At 43.5% G+C, this 22352-nt stretch overlaps 1 pseudogene; it reads right to left on the minus strand.

Annotated features, from left to right (window-relative positions):
- Positions 1-1363: 1363 nt before the first annotated feature.
- On the minus strand, positions 1364-3723 carry LOC120358953 (annotated as a pseudogene).
- Positions 3724-22352: the final 18629 nt, after the last annotated feature.

Below are 22352 nucleotides of genomic sequence, written 5' to 3' on the forward strand. Positions count from 1 at the left end.
AAAAATACACGGATTAATCAGTGAGTATCTGTCAGTAAAAAATTCAATTCATTGAATCACGGTCCATTGGGAGTGAAATTATTAACATGTCCAAAATTTAATAAAAGGGATATAATAAAAATATATATCGATCTCCATATTCGAAAAAGGAATGTATCTGTCCTGAAAAAATTTAATATTTCTATCATTATTTGAACAGGTCTATTTATTTCCGAATATTCCGATAGTTTCATTCTCAATAAACTGTGATTTTTATATTTAAATTTAAATGGTTGTAAATATCCATTTGTCACTTTTAAATAATTTGGAAAATAATTCATCAGACAGTTTTCTCAGTGTATTTTACCTTGTCTATTTAAAAAGGGCACAATTTATTTGTTTAATGCATAAAGTAATCAAATAACCTCGCTCGCAAATTACATCACTTTTGCAGTTATTTATTGACTGATCCGTACACTTTATTACAAAATACCAATATACCAATAATCATAATCGTTGGTACATACTGATAATAATGCAGGATAAAAAAGGATCAGCAAAAAGATCTTATCTTACAAGCGTAACGTCATTTATCTTCCTATGACATAAGGCTGCGCATTCGCGCAATCGTCATTCGTGATAAATTCAACGAAGCTCGCGCATATCGAGAAAGTTCTGCGCATTTGGCGTATTCATTCTAAAAAAAAAAAAAAAAAAAAATTCATGAAACGAATCACCCACAACAAAGCCGCGAATTTCGCATGCAGTGGTGACTGTGCAGCGGCGGGGGACACCCGAGTGCAGTAAATCACAAAAAACGCTCATTGAAATCGCGTTTCGCAAACATCGGCGAGCGCGACGGAGCGCGGGCCAGTCGATGATTCAACCGCGTTTTCCTCGCGCGAGCGTAACGCGCATACCACGACGCGTGCACCGGCTCGACCCGGCGCATTCCGCGCTCGCCAAATGCATTTTCAGTCTGTCGATATCCTTTGTGGCGGCGAAGAGTAAAAACTTCCTCTCTGTCACGCAATCGAGACTCGACTTTGGGCGGTTCGTAAATTACGCGAAATAACGATGTTAGCCTCGTAACGAACGTAAGTAAAGTGTCTGGAGAGGGGCTGTTTCGCCGTGTTAAAGGATAAAGGGTAAAGAAAATCCTTCAGAGGAATTCCCTTTCCGTTCCTCGTGTTTCGTTTCGCACCGCGAAACTTCACGGCGCGCGCGGTTTATTTGCAATTCGGTAAAAATCGCGTCTATATCTCTGCCTCTCTCTTACTCTCTCCCTTCGAAAGAGTGCTCCTCCGATCGCCGATCGATTATTGACCACGTGGCTCTCGCACGCTCGGTACCAAATCGGACGAAACTTTCGCGATCCGCCGAAAGCACGCGCGGCGAATATTTTCGCCGGCTTCCGCGCCTCCCGTCTTACCGCAGGCGCGACAATTATTCTGCCGGACGGTTACGTGGTACGGTAGGTGGGATAATGGCCGGCATAAGTTAAAATTTCGGGCGATACACGCGAAAACAGGTGAGTTACGAACGGAATTAAGTGACTTAAGGCCGACGTCGTGCGTGTAGCACCGAGCGCCGCGAGGACGCCGATTTTATGGCTAATTTGTCGGCTGCGATCGTATTTATCGCGCGAGTGGACTCTTCGGGCTTTTTGTTGCTCCTCGTTGCATCTTGATGCACGTCAGTATTTCTCAATTAACTCTTCTCGCCGCATACACCGCAACCCGTATATGGCGTAAGCCGCATTGGGCTTCGGTAAAAAATCTCTTAAAATGTTTCCCCAGTGGAATCGCGTAACGCGACAAATTATCTGGACCCAATTAAAACTGGAATATATTAGGCAAACTAGTCCGCGTCGATAAGTTACACCTTGTTAGGATCAAGCCGCGCAATTACGAGACTTTTTACGAGACGAAAGTGATACATACGCTTCACGATTTTGTTTCGAGTGTAAACTGATTTTTATATAACGGCGGCTTATACGGAATCACGATTGGCATCTCATTAACGAGCAGTTGTATGTTGAAAGAATGCAATTGGCGGAAACATGTATGCATCTCGCTTGCGGTTGGTAAATTGCCGTTAATTTCGCCGGGAAGATGCATGGATTACCATAAATTTCGACACAAGTGACCGCTCATTAGATATGCAAAGCAGCGTGTGGGATATGGCGCCCAAAAGCGTTCGCCAGTCGCGTGTCCTTCCTCCTCGTAAAATCTTTAGCGAGCTTAAATTTTTCTCTTAAATGCTGCCTGTGCTCACCTCGCTAATTTCTGCGACGACGAATCGCCCGTATTACAAAAAAATCAATTCTACGTTTAATAAATCCATCGCATTATTTAATATCTCGTAATAATTTTTAACCGTAGCTCGTTGTGAATAAGAAATTAATGATCATTACACCCTCGATCTCAAGTAGCTGCATTTCTTGACTGGTTTATTTTGCATTACATTTATTAAAAGAGATAAAAGAAGAGAAGGGGGAAAAAAGATGAAAGAAATAGTTGATTTACAGTCTAATTAAGCGTACGACCGAAGACCCCTTGTCTCTGCGGCTGGACCCGAGCATTTTTCGCCAATTACTTCCGCCACGGCACATTCTCCGGTGTTACATCACGTAGATAGGCGCGATGCAGCAACGTGTCGCATAAGCTCCACCTCGGAGAAATTAGCACCATTGCATCGTTATGTAATGACAACGCAGGCGACGTGGGAACGTGGCGCGGTGCAGCACGTAGACATTAAAATCAAACGCAACGCGCGTCAATGGGTCCGCGACCTAAGGGCGAGGATAAGAGGAGGAGGAGGGAAAGGAGGATGAGGAGGAGGAGGAGGAGGAGGAGGTGCATCGGCCCGGGGCTCGCACACAATGCCACTCGAGTGGTAATTTGTCGGAGATGGGTCATTACGAGCTTAAGGCTGCGTCCTCCCGCTTCTTCTCTCCATCACATCTCCGTTCGCCGCGAGACACGGGAAGACGAGGCCCCGTTCCTCGCGAACGCAGCGCGACGAGGCTTGCCTCGTCGAGAAAGCGAGACCGGCTGACCTCATCGTGAACCGCGGCCGTCAAAACACCCGCGTCGGGCCCCGGTACCCCCTCTGAGCTCTCGTAATTTCGGCGCGCCATGGAAAAAGGTCGCACAAGACGCGTCCCAGAATGGCACGGCGTGGCGCGGCGCGGGTAAGATATGTTCCCTGCGACACGAGGACCGGACCCGAGCCCATTTAGCTGTCGTCGTGTCATGATTTTCGTGAGATTGTAATTTCTCGAAGAGACGGAGACGGAGACGGAGACGGGGCGGTAGGTATAGTGGTAGTACGAATACATTGTGATGAGCTTGACATTGATCCCAAGTACTTCGGACCCACCTCCGTCGTGTTGGGCGTTGCGTGTCGCGTGTTTTGATATCGGGCGACAAAGACCCCGAAGCGCGAAGCGTAAAACGAAAAAAATTAAGGGAAGTGTGCGAGAAGTCGTTCGCACATCGGGACGCCCGCTCTCGCGGCGTCAGCCCCGGAGACATCGCGTGATGCGCGATTTTTAACGCATCTCAGTATCGGGACAAGACGCGTCATGCGCGCTGCTGGCGAAGTGGCGGCTCTCTCAAATCGCTACAAAACGAAACACTGCTGCTGAAGGCGCGCGGAAGGTTGATCCTCGCGCGGATGGTATGCGCAGATATCAGATCTCGTTTGCGGGGCACAATCCTGGCCGTGCGGTTCGAACTGGGTGCAGCTGGGGGGAGGAAAGGAGAAAAAAAAATACGAGAGGGAAGGGAGAGGACAAGGCAGTTTTTAAGCGCGTTTTAACGCCGAGACAAGGCTGCAGTGGACCCCACGGTGGCGAGGCGCGTCGGGCTCCGAGAATTACGGCTCCGCGTGTCTCCCGTAATCCTGGTTTATATGCCGCCGTCGTGCTCGGACGCCGGGCCCCGCCGATCCTGAGCCTCACCGCTCTTACATCTTCCCCGGAGTCGGCATGCCCGACAGGCCCGTCGTCCTCGGAAGCCGACGCGACCGACGTACGTGCTCGACGTACGCGCAGGGGCCTCGTCAGGGGCCCACCGCAAAACGAGTTTCAGCAGGTTGAGACGCGGGCAGGCGGTCCGCGCCCACGCCATGCGCATATTGTGCAGGTACCTTCGCGAGGGTTCCCCCTCACCTCGCCTCTTTTCCTCCCATCTGCCTCCCTCCGACAGCTCAGGGCCTCATTGTTTCAGCGCGATCTGCTGTCATCCGCCACGCGGGAATCCTGACGGATCGCTCTATGCCGCGCGAATGGCCTGCGAGCAGGTTCGTTGTCGATCATCCAGGATGACCGCTCGGTGATATTTCCTGTGATTTTTCTGAGAATCTTTTCGGTACGAGAATACATGAATTGATAAATGAATAAATCAATACTCGTGCGAACGAATCGATGGTTAATAAAAATTTTGAACTTAAATATATACTAGGAATAATATAACTTTGTTATAAATTTCATTAGTTATAATTATATTATAGTAATTGCAACCATTTTTTCTGCCAGTGATTGTACTAAAATTTTTATTAACATTCACAAAAAGTCAGGATATTTTTTTTCACGTGCTATTTAATACGATTACGATAAACACATGAAAAATAATTGCAAAATAATAGAATATAACGTTCGTATTTTTCTTCTTCGGTTTTCAATGAAATTTACGCGTTTCATAACCCGCGTTTGGCTTATCATTATACTGTCAGCATCCATTAGCGCGTCATATAATATTTTCCTCAAATCGTGACGTTCAATCGATGTGCATCCCAGTTGAAACCCGTTCATCCGCGGCTGCCAATTACACACTCGTCCGACCACTCTCGCTTACGTGTTAATCCGAGTCCTTGTAATAGCGCAGTAATTAGTTGGCATTGATAATTTAACATCAATTTGAATGTAAATTACGAGCGCGACGAGAAATCATCCGAGTCGTGCTCACGCGTCTCACCTTTAATTTGGACAATCCTTCATCGTATGGTCATTTTCGTCGATGCCCTCTTCCCTTCGAGCCCGATATTCCTTTTGTACGCACATCGGTCGAGGCGTGCCACGATCCATCACGCAGATACAAACGTCCTACGTGCGCATCGGTTATATCCGCGAATGCTTTACGATCTCCCAATAATTACGCGTCTCATTATATTTTAATTAGCATGGTCCGACGGCACCGCCCGATTCCATAGGGTTCATTAATGTTGTTTACGAGGAACTCATTAAATTTGAATATTATTGAATAATGCTCGTTAAGGCGTGATGCCGCGATCACGCGTGCGTGCATGCGTGCGTGCGTGCGTCTGTCACGAGTGCACGCGTGACTCCGCGTGGAGCCCCAGACACGACAGGTTGATGCAGTCGTACGACGTAATGCGCCTCGACATTAATATATTTCCTCTAATAAGACAAACGCCGAGTCCACCTCCGCGCGCGGTTTCTCTCAATGGGAAAACTATTACTCTCGACTCGCGTGCGCGTTCACTGGGCATCGTGGAAATCCTCCACCTTGTCCCGTCCATCACTCGGTCCCCGCTGCATTGCACCGAGAAGGTGACCGAGAGGTCGGGCCGTTCTCGAGGTCGACAAACCGCGAAGATCCCGTCGTTCCACGAACGCATTGCATCGCATCGCGTCGCGTCCCGTCCCGTCGCATCGTCGAGCCCGAATCGTTTTATGCCGACTGGACAATCGTTCCGCCGCGAATCGCACGTGAAAACGCGTTTGCAGAAAGATACGCGAATGCGAGCCCGATATCTCACTCGACGAGGGACGAACGTCGATAACCGCCGCGCGTATACGCGGCCACCCGCGCGATTTTTGCGTCGCGTCGCTAAAGCGCTCGCGCGATTCATGGGACGACGAGAAACCGCGTCGTAAACCTATGCGGATTCGTGATTCCATGTTTATCACCGCCGGCCGGATGCGAAGTGCTATTGGAAATTGTAAATTTTGTCACAGAATAGGAATATAGGAGGAGTCCCCATGAGACATCGATTCTTGACGGATATAATAATAATAAATCCCTGTAATACTGAACACCTTTGAATGTGTAATCCTAGAACCCTAGAAAATTCACGATGTTATCGCAATAAAGGAAACCTGCATCTGAAACGCAGAATTCTCTTATCAAAATTTTAAATAACAGATCAGAGAATCACGTTTAATTGCAATCGTACAAGAAATGCTTCAAAAGTAAGTGGCCACCCTTTAAGAGCATATTCCATTTACTGTAAAGATAAACAAAATTCATATAAACGTGGGAGTGCCGGAAATACTTCCTTTCCAAGTTACAAACACTTTGTATTTACAATAGACTTTGATAAGAACGTTTCGTTAAAGAAATTGTTGGAAATGATTTCCTGCCATCAATGCAAGCTTCGGATCAATGTCATGGACAATTAAAGTTTAAAATTTCTCAGAGTATTTTCTATTTTGTCACACGAAACAATAATATAATTTCGTACTTTCACAATAAGAATACAAGTATCTTGAAGAGAGTCTCAAGATGTTTCCATAAATAAAAATCCAAAGAGAATTTGAATCGGAAAAACGTGCAAATCATGCAATTAGTTTTTATTTGCTTCATCGATTGATACGATTATTATTATGAAATTTTTCATACACAAGTGTATGAATATCTTTTCATTCTTGCAATGAAAATATGCTCTTAAAGTTTAACCAGAGCCACTTATTTTTGAGAAATACCAAGTATATTAATCATTATTCTTTTTCTTTGAAAGTAAACTCACAAGTAAATTCGATGAGATGCTTATATCCGAGGGGGAATTCACAACCCAAAATTTTGTACACCAATGCCGATTTTTGGCATTGCTGTAAAACACTGCCGACATTTTTGTACACTGCCGACAATGCTTATTGTTAGTCAATGCCTACAATGCCGTCAATCCTATATTAAAATTAAGGCAATGCCATGCAATTATGAACACTACCGCGTGCCCATTATCATACGCCAATGCCTGCACAAGAATTCTAAAGCTTTCCCGAAGTATTCAAAAATTTTTGTGCTCAACCCCATGATCGACTCTGAAGTGAGCTCACCACTCCCCAACCACTGACGACAATGCCGTCAATATTATAGGTCACTGCTTACTTTTTTCGGCAGTCCACTGCCTAATCATTATTCTTTTTCTTTGAAAGTAAACTCACAAGTAAATTCGATGAGATGCTTATACCAAATAATGATGGTACGGCACTGCATACGAATAATTTAGAAGAGTAGCATACCAAATTCGGTGATCCCGAGCGCGCTCGCGTGGATGAGGCAAGCGGATGAACTTTCTACGTTACGAAGTCTCTTCACCTCGAACCAACCACCTCTCTCGCGCATTAGGAAGAACGATAGAAAGAGAGAAAGAGACGGGCGGCACGAGGGAAGCGAAAGGCCGCACATTTTCTCTCAAGTTTGGCGTAAAACGACACCCACATCGCACCGGCACCTGCCAGCCACTCGTGTTGCCTAACATCCGCTCTCCGGTCCGCACACTGATTTAGCTCGGTCGGAACTGTGCCCACGATTCATCAACGTAGGCACACACGCCGAGAAAACACGCGCGCGTAATTCCCGGGCGAGAGATCACGAAGATCCTTTGCGCCCTTCGGATTTACATACTACGTACATGCTCTCGTCCCCTCTCTTTCTCTCTTGAATTTCGTTCCTCCGTCGAATTCCGCTTCGGGCTGCTGCGTGGGCAGCTGCCATGTCAATATTATAAATTCACCGAACGTCGATCGCGCCGAACGTCACGCATGCGAGAGGAGCTTTATTAAAACTTATGCGCGCGCTAACGCGATTTATCGAACGCGAGGCGCAAGGGTGACTCGTGGACGGCCACCTCGTTAGGCATCAGCCCGAAGTGAAACACCGTGAAGGCAAATATTTCTTTAAGTCTTATTTATTATTCAACCAAGCCGTTGGCTATACGAAACATCATTAACTTCGTGTAAGTAGCAGACGCTGAAGATAGATCGTCGGGGCGGAAAAAAAAATTCGATAACGTTCTCGGAGACAATAAATTAAGAATGTGTATAACAAGCTCAAAGATTAAGGATTGCGCGTAAATTTTCCAAGTTTCGTTCGTTATAAAATTTGTGACTGTATGGCCTAACAAAAAGTTCCGCTTGCATTATATTTTCCCCCTTTAATTCATTCACCTTGTGTTTCTAAATTATAGTAAAAAGATTCCCACCCCGTCACGTAGAAAAATTAAAAAAAGGTTCTTCGAGGAACCTGCCAAGTTCGAAGATCACGTACGAATACATATGGAGAGAACGTGAAGCGGATGAAGGGTCAGAGTACTTCCTACATGCGCCTATGGGGTACACCCATGGCGCGCGCGATTACGTGGGCACGACGTGTGGGACACCGCAGACGGCTAAGAAGCAGCGTACCACCTGTTGAATCTCGAGGGTGGATCATGAGCAATATGCATAATGAATGGAAAAGAGGGATCGGAGAACGTTGTCAAGGGAGAGAAATAGGAAGAAATTAAGAGGGAACCCAGAAAAGTTTTGACAAATGCGTGACGAAAGAACAGCAAGTAGAATTCGATACGCTCCACCTTATTTCTGAATTTAATTTTTTCTCCTTAGCTCATCTAACACTAACTGCGCTAGTTGTTGGAGTATTTCTCGTAGTGTATTTATTATTTTCGTAAAAGATCGGACTGAAAACTAGATTTAAATCCCTCAAGTAGACAGAATTCAATTTATCTTGTCTTCGAGATCGTCTTTCATCTGCTATTGGAAACCAATTACGTAAGAATTTATAAAAATAATTTAATAATAAATATTTTGTATATATATATATTTTGTATATATACTTTTTTAAAAATTAACTTGATAATTATTTTGTGTGTATACAATAATAATAATTATCAAATTTATTATATGCATATATACTTTTTATTTTAATCCAAAACTTAACTATTTCATAATTTTAAACAAAAAAGAATTCAATTTTGATTCTATAATTTAACATTCTTCTATTTGTTAATTAAAAGCATTCCGAATATTATTAATAAAAAACGTTTCTGTATTTTTAAGTTATAGATTAGATTAGAGATGTGAGAAGTGAAAATGTGACCTTAAAATTCTTTGCGGACTCTCGAATTGATATTTTAAATTCTAAAGAAATTGATCAAAATTGATGACCCCCTTCACACATATTTCTTCCTGAAATTCATATACATCACACGTGTTCTCTACTTTAATAGCGTGACGCACACGTGTTCACGGGTGAATGACAAGGAAGACCCTTTTTCGTTGCGATGGGACGGCTTCCTCTTCCGGCGCTCGACGATAGGTCAGGTGACGTTGATCTTAATCCCTGCAGACCTCTGGGTAGCACAGGAAGTGCGATCCGGGATCACAAAGGTATCATGATTAATATCCATTTACGAGGATCGTACAAGAGCGTAAAAGATACTCAGAGCAATATGATGTATCGATTGCTCAGTACGTTGCATTGTTTATTGCTCGTGTTTTTTTTCCATTGTTTATAATTCAACAAATTAAAATAAATAATTTATTATTTAATATATCATTACTTTTTTCTATTTAATCAGCTACTCTGTAACTATTTTTATGTAAACAATAAAAATTTCTACAAACAAGAATAAATAGCTTATCGCGGAAAACAAAAAGATAATTCTCTGCGAAGATTTACATTCGCAATGGTAGCCACCACGCCAGGCTGCCCGTTCGATCGATCGATTCTCTTTTTCTACCGGGGTCACAGATCGCTCCGTTGAAGCTCGTTTCAGAAACTAACGAGCGCGAAGAACATCAAGAATACGTGTCCGCACGAACACTGAGCATGATGACAGGTCCCATTGTGTCCTGCGACACGTTCGTCTTTACTCGCCACGCCAAATCACAAAATACTGTGAAGAGAAAAAGTGCTAAGTGACAAAAAGGCATAATGGCTCGCTAGGAAAAAAAAGAGCGAGGTATCTTCGGTGGGAAGAGCAGCGCTGATGACGGCCCTGAATTCCACGAAGAATTCGGAAAGTCGATATAAATCGATTATCCGTAAATACCTCGTGTTATATCGTGGTGAAACTCGATTCGTGACAGGTGAGAGGAGGGAAACGACTTCGGATTTCTCGCGGTAGCCCGTACCGTTCGTTCCTCGCTCGCTTGCAATAAATTGATACGACAAAGATTCGCCCACGACAGATCAAGAACAGATCTACGATTCGATTTGGACACACGACAATGTACCTATCCCGTCGATCGCGAGACTCATTGACATGCGGAGGAGAGGAAGAGGTACAAGGCGGACTCTGAATACCTCTGAGGTGGTAAAGGTGGGCATGTGGACCGTTAGAGCCGGAGCGATTAATAACTGACGGCGAATTCCTTGCCCGTCGTTTACACGAGCAGTAATTAATTCCGCGTCATTTTCTCTCTAATGACCCATTGATTCGGTCCTCTTTCGCGCGGCCCTGCCTAATTTCTTCGAGGTCCCGTCTCCGGGTTCACGGGCCTGTGTCGTCTCGCTTCATCACGTGCACGTGACAACGACGCCGCCGGGTCATGCCAGACTCATACAGGACTTCATCGCATGATCGGTGACACCGATCTGTCATCGATGTCGTGAACCGGTTCGCGCTAAGATTGCCGAAAGAAATCTTTTTAATATTTTCAATATCAATTGCCTTTTTTACCATAAAAAAGAGATAAAATATTTAAATTAAATCACAGTACTATTTATTAAACCTAGGATTACTGCAGCGATCAGCGAACAAATGACAAATTGAACCAGTCAGTAAACAAATAAAAGCAACTGAATTTAATTACATTTTAAAGTAAGAAATAATATTTTAATCAAATCTACATGAAAATTAGATCTAAAAAGTATCAAATAATTTGTAATTTATTACTTTAACGTCTTATCATTTTTATATTTTTATAATCATTTACTGGTGATTGTTCAGTAACTAATGGGACAATGACGTTATATAAAAATAGAATTAATATCTTAGTTTTCCATATTTATATGGAAAACTAAGATATTAATTCTATTTACATTTTTATTTCGAGCATCTATTGCTTCAAGTGATTCTGTAAAAGAAGTTTTCGTGCAATGATGTTTTGTTCTTGATATATCGAACTAATAATATATATTTTAAAATTTCTTCAGATATTCATCTTTCTATATAATCGAATAATATAATCAAATAATGATTCACATCCTATTATCGTACTATAGGCATAGCTCTCCATCTGGTTCGAGATTATTTTACTTGCTTACAGTTACAATGATAAATCATTGATGCTTTTATCAGAGAACCTCCTTTTAGAGCGAGCAGTATATCGCGAATTGGATTCGAAAGGAAGGGAATCGCTATAACGAGCGCATCGTTGCTATGCCGTAGGAAACAGCTACGTCCCTCGCGCATCTTCGTCAGAGAACGCTTCGACGAAATATGCAGGCATCCCTCGCAGGTTCACAATAACCTTTATCGTTTCCTCTTTCATATTATATAGCGCAGAATGCCCTCCACAATTTTCAAGTAATCAGCGCGGAAGTCGAGCAGCGTACTCGAGCGTTTCGAAGCAAGCGCTGTCTCTTTCTTCCCTCCCCTCCCGCCTTCTTGATTGCTCTCACCTCGAAGTGCATCGTACGAGAACGAGACGGAGCCACAGGAAGAAGAACAAGCTGAGGAGGGACGAACGAGATGCTTACGTCAGTTTTCTGATCGTGACTGACTCCACCCTGCGTTACCCGACGACCGAAAGAGAGAAAGAGAGAGACAGAGAGGCCAGGACTGTGCCATTATTACCCTATTATATCTTGCATAACAGTAACAGCGAACGAAGTGAGCTATTACGCTGCCTATCGTGGGGGTGGATGAAAGAAAAGAGGAGAAAGGAGGCCGACCCGCAAAGGGGAAGGAAGAAGAACTGACTTTCGCGCTCACGGAAGGTGCCGGCGGAAAAATGCGCGTAATCGTGTGGTGGTAATCGGTTTGAACTTGCACCTCGCTGCGAGAAAACTACCGCGTCGATTCACTTGCTCGATCGAAACAGGCTTTTCTGTTTATCCACACGGTTTACCATATATTTATCGATCGTACCTTTCCGTCGTCCCACTGACTCGTTTCACATCTGCAAAGAAATGTCAGATCCCTTCGCGATTCTAGGTTTTCAGCAAAATCGTTAATTCGGTCGAAGTGAAACAGCGAAAAGCTGTTTTACGTATTGTCTTCGATCCTGTTTGTTTCTTAAACGAGATGTCGCAAGTCGGCCGATAGCGATAGCGCAAGCGGCGGTCGAGGAAGGGCAGAGAAAAAAAAAATAGGAATCTGCATTTCGCCGTTTCCAGGCGAAACTACGTAATCGACCGGGCCGTACCTGTAATTTAAAATGGGCGTAAACTGCTACTTTAGTCGACGGATAATTTCCAAACATTGCGGTCGTTTGGTTCGGCAATATCGCGGGTGGGGTCAGTCACGAAGCCTCGTTTTCGCAAACCCGAGAGTGTTTTCGAAATTGATTCGTCCCATCGGTCGCGATAGATCCGGTGCTCTCGCGGCGTATCGGACATTCTCCTGCTTAATTATTCCAGCCGGATCGCGGAGACAATTGTGAAAGGCGAAATTACTAAAGAAATCTTTCGCGATTGGTGTTGATCTTGCGCGCGTCGATAACTGTTTCAAAATACGAAGCAATCTCTAAAATGATTTAACGCAAGAGTACAGTCAAAGCATGTTCGTTTGTAACTCCAGCCGAAGAGTTAAGTTCACAAAAGAATTTCGAATTTTCGATTAAATTTCCGATAAGATTCCTTTCATATCTGCAACTAGATTTATTGTCGTCTCCTGGCGCGTGAGCAGCCAGCGTGAAGTCATCGAACGCGGCGCGTGGAAAAGATAACGCTAACGCGCCGCTAAGGAGATGGCGAGAGGCGATGGTCACGGATAGAGCGGGGATAATTAAATAAGTTTAATTAAGGCGCGTGCGCGCATTGTACGCCGTGACTCGGCGGCTTGTTCCCCGCCGCAAGGTTGGGACCTCGCGACAATGGGGCACCGCGGCGGAACGAAGGCGCGCACACACGAGTGCCTGCTGTCGCTCGTGCTCCGCTGGGCCTTCTCGAAGGCACTTCATTTTCTCGAAACGGGCCCGACTGCGCCTATCGCCGACGGGCACGGGCTCGATTGGTAGGATCGTTTCGAGCACTCTCGTCGCGATCGTCATCCTCGACGTCCCTTTTGACGTGGGTGGCGCGCACGATGATTCGACGATCTCGCCTCTTCTCTCGGGCCACTCCAGGATCCTGTTTCTTACCGCGCGCGAGGCGATGATCTTACCTGCGCGCATCCTCTACACCTGCGTGGAAGAGCGGACACGACTAATATACTCTGCGCGATTCGCCATGCCTGTCGAAGCGTTCACCAAGCGTTGCCCGTCATGTTGCGCGCGCACCCTACGTCGATCGTGATCGAGCGCGAATTTTAATGAAATTTTATGCACCCCATTATGAACATTGTCGAGCTCATAATACGATTCTCTGCCGATGCTCTTTACTCAACAAATAATTTTCTGATTCAATAAAGGCTCAGTATCCACACACAACGGTTTCCATAATTTTCTTAGTAAATATCTAGAAGAGCACGTAACAAGAAGCAATCTCGGATGACCGAGAATATGATGATAATAATTATGACGATAATGACGATGATGACGATGATCGCACACACAAGCACTACCTTGCTTCCCTTCTTTATCTGACTTTATCAGTTCCCTCCCGTTTCCTTGGTAGCGAGCAAAGTGATGAGGCGTGGTCGATCATTTAGTAGCCGATCAGTCCGGTCCTTCGTCAAGGGTTACGACCCACGACCTTTTCGTTTACCGTTCGATAGAACTATTTCGAAGGCATAGAAACGGTATCTGTCGATCGGCAGTTCGTACGCTTAACACGTTGGCCATAATAGTCTGTAATAGTGCTAGGATCTCGTTTAAATGTTTGTAAATCTTGTTTTTATTTCTCCCATTAGATCCGAATGACCGTATCTAAACGATTACGGAACGCATTCAATTTTACCTCAATGTTTCAAAACAGTGCCGTATAGATTTTATTATACAGGTTTTATAGAGCACTAGAAACAATTTTTATACGAATCACACACACGTTGGTGCTATTAAATAATAGCAACAACGAATCGCAAATAGTTTGAGAGAAACTAACGATCCGCTATTCTTCGCGATCGCGCCGTAAACAATTCTCTCTCGATCCTCTCGCGGCCGCACTTGCACGCTCAACGATCTCCATTGCGAAAGTGCAAGTGTACAATTGAGAAGAAATCGCTTATCAAAGCTGATTAATACATTCGGGCATGCAATCGCACGTACGAACGGCTCGCCGTTTGCCAGTCCGATTTGAAATTACGCGAGAATACGCGCACTTTATCTCGCCGGATGAAGCTATACCGCCAAGTAATTTATACCAAGTCCGCGAAAAGTAATGGGAAAAGCATTCATCGAGTTGCATAGCAGCGTCCCTGCTCCGACGATCCGAGGCGGATTACGATCTCGAGGATTCCGGCAGTCGCGGCGCTCTCACACAAGCAATAAATAATTCTCCCGGCGGTCGTGCCATCAGTCGGCATTACGAAATAATTATTGCCGTCGTATAAAAGCCAGCCGGGAGAAACAAAGATTTCTTTAAGCGGATGACGACGAGGCATATAGGCGGGAGAAGAACTCCCGACGAGAGCCGATTATCTTCTAATTTGTGAAGATCCGCAAGCGGGGTGGGCGATCGTGACGCCTCGATCTTTTCTTGCTTCGTGAATTCTGCGCTTAATCCGAGAAGAAATATTTATGTTTGTATGTTATACTACCTGTAACGCGAGATGCAATTGAAAATTTCAGAAAAGCGATGATTTGATCCTTCTCTTCGAGAAAATTGATTTTATTACTTTTTTCTGAATTTTTTTTAACAAACATAAACGTAATGATATTATCAATTATTCAATTATATTTTATTTGCGGAGCAATGTTTCTCCATGTAATAATACGCAACGCTGCGTAACGTTATTTTATCAAAAGTCTATATCAATATCAATATCAATCCACGTAATAGCACGCTCCGTTACGGTCACACCACACGGTCTTCACTTGAAATCGCATTGGACGGTCGTTTCGAAGGTAAGAAATCCAGAAAATAGCCGCAGGAGCGCACGTATACACGCACACGCGTGCACGTCTCGTCTCCAATGTTCTACGTTGTCGCCGATCGGAATATTAGCGAGTTCCCTTCGCGGCTCGTCCCTCGGGGCAAAGAGGCGTAATGCGGTAACGACATTGATGATATAATCTGCCGTATACACATCACATTGTACGTACGCGCGCATGCAGGATACGTGCGAGGAGACGCGATCGTATGCGTGTCGGTGCAGCGCGTGCCCGGGCACTCGGATGAGCTACCGGTTCGAGCTCTGTTGTATCCCATTTACTCCTCTTTCCTCCGAGGGCCTAAGGGAGTTCTTTCGCGACGCGAGAAACCAGCCTTTCCTCGAACATTACGAGCGTAATGACTTTCCTCGATCGCCGCAATTCTCGCGACAATTTCATGGTGATTTCGAGGTGAAGTGAAAGTTAACGTTTACGTGCTAGTTTTATTCTTCATATTTCTTCATACCGTCAACTATTAACTTTGATATTCGTATATAATTCGTTACTTACGAAACAAATACAAATAAATAAATTGAAGCTTGTGTAATATATTGTATCATTAATTTAAGTATTAATTCATATACGTTCTTTAACATATTTAGCATAAAAACTGTAATGCGAATATAAAAACTTCAGCTGGAAACTTGTGCAGTCTGCTTCGCGACGTCGATCACTCGCCTATACATCCGCTTCCGTAGCACGAAAACCACGACGACACCTGTTCTGGAAGCGATTCGTCGAGGTGTGACGACACCGTGGGGGTACCTACGATAAGAAATGCACGCGCGCTTCGCTCGAGCGTGATCTCCAAACGCGCCCCGGAAAAGGGGGTGCAAGAAAGTGGCCAGGGCGATTCGCAGGTGACGGCCCACCAGGACTTAATCGATGGAGAGACTTTGGGGGTCTACCAGAGTAGGAAGGAAGTGAGGTCACCGGACCTTGGCCCACCTTGGTCACGAGGTGCAGCAGGTGTACCGTCACCGTGCGGGGAAGCCCTCGATACCGATATCCAGACACGACACAGTATTTTATCACTCTAAATTATACCACCGCAACATAAAATAGCATAAAACAAAGCACTACATATTTAAATTAAGTATTTCTTTATAAAATATATTTAATAAACTTAGCAAATACTTAAATTGACAAAAATCTTAGTTATTTATTTTTTAATTATTTTTTTGTATTTTTTATTTGGACATAATACGTACCTAAAGAAAGATTAGTTTTTCTTTGAAAAACTAATATATTTTTAATTGTTCAATCAATTTAATAATTTTATTACATCCTCTACATTGACGCACTAATTTATAATTAATTATTTCAGGCACATCTTTCTGAAATAATTATTTAAATAAATAGAAATAAACAATGTTAATTGTAAACTGACAGATGAAAATGTCGAGCCCAAGAATGCGAAAATAGCGCGTATCGACAAATATCGGATCTTTGATGATGATTAATAATAATTTTATGTGAATCATACAATTCTCAACTCATGCGAACTGTACGTTGGTTATTTTTCGGCCTTGAAACACAGTCTTAAAGCTCAAGTCAGAATACGTAATATCACATATTAAATTAACGAACAATTTAATAATACTTCCATGCTAACAAGCATCTTAAACCATTATAAAGAATTTATCGCGATAATTTGCGATAAATTGAAACAATTATAATATTCGTGGGACGTCGACTGCAAGTATATCGATTGTCCGAGGACGACCGCTCGTACATAAACTCTTTCTTCTTGTGAGGCGTATCGCGCGGTTATTTCGTCCAGAATGGACGCCGCAGGGTGGCTTGCGCGCGGTTGGGTTACCAGTTTTTGCGACGAATATGTGGGCCATGCACCTGCCACGCGCGCGTATACAAGCGCATTGCGCGGACATCACGGAAGCCGTGCTCGAGTTTCATGGTTCTGGTTTTTAGCGGGACGCGGTCGACTATTTCGCAGGAGGCGCGCGGAGGGGCCGACGATGCAGCTGCAGCCTAACCGCGGGAATCTTTATGACGACGCATTTAACCGCTCAATTAAAACAGTCCTCGGACGTCGGACGGGGCCGAAATGAGAGGATCGTTCGCGCGTATGCGAGGACCGAGAGAGAACTCCGATCCCCCTGCCGATCGTAATTTACACGATTATTTCCGCGAATGTGTCGTCGTACAAAGACATCACAAATATATCGCCTGGACGTTAAGAGCGTGCTTTACGGGCCAACGAAACGAGAGAACTTTGGTTATTAACGATGGATGTATTTTTAGATAGGGCCGTGCCGCTTCGATACGATAACAATTTCATGAAATCGATGCTTACGCCTTTAGATATAGAAACTCTTCTATCGCTAATATGAAGAAGGTTCAATTTTACTATTACCGTGTTTTTCTGAATACGTAAGACAGTTCCTCGCGGGAAGAATTCCGTGCTCACGACAGGGACACGGGCTGCCAGTAACCGCTGTAACCCGCTTGTTCGACACTGAGAAAGGCGATACTCGCGAACGAAAACATCTCATTACGACACCTCCTCCTTTCTCGAGGACATTCGACAACGATGCGTACGCGTCCCGCGCGATCGCCCCGCGCAGTAAAGCACGCGAAGGATTAAAGCATTGTCGTCGACTTTCACGAGTCTTTCTCCGTCGTTCACGGCGCGGCGCGGCGCGGCGGCGGGAACGTAATGCTAAATGACGACACGTTTGGTTTTTCTTTTGGTTGTTACGTGGTCGTCTCTTGTGCCTTCGCGGTCGCTTCCGGGAGGAGGGCACCACGACGCCGCCCCGGATCTCACCCGCATTTCGGGCGACGCCGCTGATGTAAACGAGCACGGCAATCATTTAAAGACTTGACTCCTCTCGGCGACCCCGATCGCACTTTCTTCTCGGACTGGCGCCAAGCGTAGGCGCCGTACATTTGTTCGACGTGACACGAGGAGGAGAGAATGTGAGGGAAGGAGACAGTCGAACAAGCTGTGATAATCCGCAGAGATCGTCGAAGACGGTGGACGATGCTCGTGTTACGATACGCGATACCGCTACACGACCGAAATTCGAAGGATGGAAGAAGCAATAGAGAAATAGTATTAATGACAAGCGTTCGATTTCGTCACGGACTATAATGAGAATTAAGCATGTATAAACGCGCGAAAAACATAATTATAATGTGTCATGATTTATATTGAAAATAGATATGCTCTGATAAGTTAAATATATATGGAAACGTTGAATATAAATAATTGAAAAAAATAAAGAATGTTCGTATAAAAGCAGTAGAAAGCAAGAAGGAAATATGAATAAAAAAAAGAGAAAGTACGATTAAATCTAATTTTAAACGGTCTTCAATTCTAATTTTTGAGAGATCATAAATTATTGTGAAATACTATACTGTTGTTAAATTAAATGATTTATGGATTTAATGATTTCTGACAGGAAATTCTTTGAAACTTGGAAGTATTTTGCCGTTTGTCAGATTAAAAAGTATTGAAAGCTGCATTTTTGACAGGTGAAAAACAAAACAGGTGCCTGATTGAATTTTTCACATTCTTCTTCGCACTCTAAAGGCAAAATTCAGGTAAGATATTATACCTGCGTTATATATTGACTAACAGGTATGTTAAAGACATCTTTCATCTCATTGTAAACCGCTCAACAAAAGAAAGTGTCTTCTCTAAATTTTTGTGAATATAATAGAATGAACACTTTTATTTCTAAGGATGCAGGTAGCGGTTGATGATGCAAATAGCTACTTAGCTGAACTCAACAACTCTCCTTTACCAGTCTGTATTTCTTGGTCAAGTATTTTTGCAATGTTCAATATCGCATGTTTTTCTCAAAAATATACAAAAATGTAGAATTAAAAAGTGAACTTTTTTTTTAGTAATTTGTCGCGATTTACCACACTCTTTTTCGCGTTCAAAGGTTTTCACCTTTTCTTAATTCTGGTACCATGCTATTTTAGAAACTTTCTACTTTTGAGAAGAATGTTCTTGAATGTATAGGTCGCGATAATAGCTTCCTTAATTGGAATATGGCATGCTTGTAGTGATACTGTTCACTTGTCCGTCCACGTAAAAGTCACACGGGTACACTACGGCAGGTGTAGGCAGCGGAACTATCGATATTCATAATTGACGTAGCGTTGGCGGAATCGTGATAGCGTCGATGCGTTATCGGTGCATACGTCGGTGCATTTCCTATCCGCGAATATCGCAACGGCCAACAATGCGTAGGCCATCGTGGGGTCCGCTGACGATTGGTAAACATGTTGGCCCGCAACATTCCCATCGTGTCTCGCACAAAACTCACCTGCTACCGGTCGACATAGCTCGCGTGTGTATGCACGTACGTGTATTTGTTGCCATATGTTGTGCCACAATCCTGATTTTCCCAAGCCTAAGTGACATACCTTAAACAACTCTCATTGATATTATCAGTAATCGCAAGTTTTTATCTTATAAATACTAATAGAGGTAAAAATTGCGATTTTTTTGCATGTCGTTGATCATTAAATTATGAGACGCATTTTGGTATGTACATCGACACATGAGAAAGGGATTTTTATATTTTTTCTCGTGAAGCTATAAAAGTCATGTTTTGATGAAAATATATAGCTAAATATTTAGGAGACTCATGTGCACATAGTGCTAAATTGTAATAAAGATATGATAAGTTTATAAAGTTGTGAAATCGTGTGCTACATACAGGATGTATTCATGTGTTATCCACAACTCGCTTAACCTTTATTTTCGTAGTTTAGTATCAAGTTTTTTGTACTAAAAATATATCGAAATTTTCCAAATTATAAACGATTGGAAAAGGGAATTTTATGTTATTTATATAACGAGCCGTTGTAGATCGTCATTTATTTCAATTTCGTTGTTTTTAGAGGATACAAAATCACTCAAAAATCACAACATATAAATTTGAAGAGGCGTACATTCGCATCTCAAAGTACAATGCGATTCGCATTATGTTAATATCTTTAATGTATTATTAAGAACGAACGTACCATCACCTGCATATAATCTGCAATTCTAATTCATCGCGTCGATATCACATCCTGCGATAAACAGTTCAGCCACTCAGCGACCATTGTTCGCACGTAGAACAAAGTTATGTATTTTATATTCACTCTTATAAATAACGTCGCCAATATTTAAAACATTATATTCCTCTGCGCAACATTTCTAATTGACTTTGTGGAATTTTAAGAATTTTTTAAGAACCGAACAGGATTTTCATTTGCTGGAAATGACTAATGTCGGAAACCTGCTGCGAGATTCTCTCGCAGGTCAAGAATTGAGAGTGAATAGCATTAATACTACTAAATTCGTGAAAAGAAAATCTTTCCGGACAAATTGAAAAGAAATTGGAACCCTAACAAAACTGTCCATTAAAAAAAAACTTGAATGTCAAATATAACCAGTGCAGACATTCTAAAATATATTACCTTACGGAATGAACTACATTTGTGAGTCAACCGTTGGCTACTAGCTATTTTCAATAGATCGCATATCGCATTCAATAGACGACATATTCAGAGATCTTTGTGTTTGCCGAATCGTTTCCTTTTTTTCCCTCTCATTCTTTTGACAACAGATGTAAACATGTCTTTATGTTTGGAAAGTATAAGACTTATTGTTGGTTCAGGTTAGAGGCGGTGGTCGTTCCCTTTACCAGATAATCACCACATTTTCATAGGAATTTCTTTAACATACACATTTTAAACAGATGTGTTTATTGATAGTATATTCTTATCGTTACCCTCCCGAATAATCTCTCGTTTTACATCCCTTTTAACATCTCGTCAAAAAAAACTCCCGGATTATACGCTTGATTGTGATTACAATTTTTTCTAAGACAAAAAAATACAAACAGATAGACATTCTTTCGGAATTGCTTTTAGCAAAGATATCTCACGATGAGTGTTACTGTAAGACTCGCAGAACTCTCTCTTATTCGTGATATCAATTACTTCATTCACCAGCATCTTCTAAAAATGGACTAACGCGAGCTCATTGTCACGACGCGTGTACGAAATGCAGTAGGACTTGGCGAAGAGAAATCATCCGGCAAGAGATTGGCGGATCCGATCTTCCCTCGGAAGGTACTCCGCGCTGGAATCGGCAGTAATTAACGTCGACCGGAGGCGTGGCTCACGAGGGGGCAGAGAGAGACACCCTCCAGGTTCACCAGGACGATTCGTCTTCGTCCTGCGGTACGTGCGTCCGCGCACGTCTCACACTTGCCCGTCATAAATTTATGCAGAACAATTCAACGACAACGGTGCATTACGGGGTCGACGGCGCAGGTTCAAAGACCTTGCCCGAGCCGCGGGTACTTCGATCGTCCTCGGCGCGAATACGCGCTCCTCGTTCCTCTTGCTTCTTCGCGCGCGGTCCCGTTCGTCTTTTGGCTGGCAATTAGCATACGATTGACCCTGCGCTGTGACCCTGCGCGATTCATCGCCGAACGATTGAATTAAAATGCGCTAAAGGTGCGAGTCGCCCCGGCAATTTCGGCGCGCGGACGGGAAATCAATTTCTTCCCCGTGGCTACACGCGTGAACATGCATCTAAATTTAATATCGACACTTTTGTCATTCCTTTTTCGCGGAATTTTAATGTTTCTTGCAATAAAGTTAAATTTGTGCCAAGAACGTTTAAGTGTCTCGTAAAATGTACAAAAATTAAAAGTGTAAAAAATCTAACGTGATTTTAGCTGAAGTACAAAAGAGCAAAACATTATACGTTATATAATTATAATTGTAGAAAGTAAAATTCAAATAAATTATTTTGTCAGACGTTGCACGTAGCAGGTAACAGAAAGCTACACTAGCTGCAAAATGTTATATAAATTAAGGGCTTACTGTGCCGCGCATATTTTCAGGACGAGAAGCTTAAATCGGCCTGAGACCCACGCGGTTATCATAATGACAATAATCGCCGCGATCAGTAACAGCGCGGCGGAAACACGATGCGATTATTCAAATCCTAAGCCAATCGCCGGCGTTGCAAAATTATACACGGACCAGCGTCGCGGCGGCGGCGGCGGCGATAATCGCGCGGCGCAATTTGATACACGACCCGCGCGCGGACAGAGACGTTAAGATTAAAGATGTAGGATAAGAAATTGTTCTCGCG

The sequence above is a fragment of the Solenopsis invicta genome, chromosome 11 (genome assembly GCF_016802725.1).
Source record: "Solenopsis invicta isolate M01_SB chromosome 11, UNIL_Sinv_3.0, whole genome shotgun sequence".
Taxonomy (NCBI): Eukaryota; Metazoa; Arthropoda; class Insecta; order Hymenoptera; family Formicidae; genus Solenopsis; species Solenopsis invicta.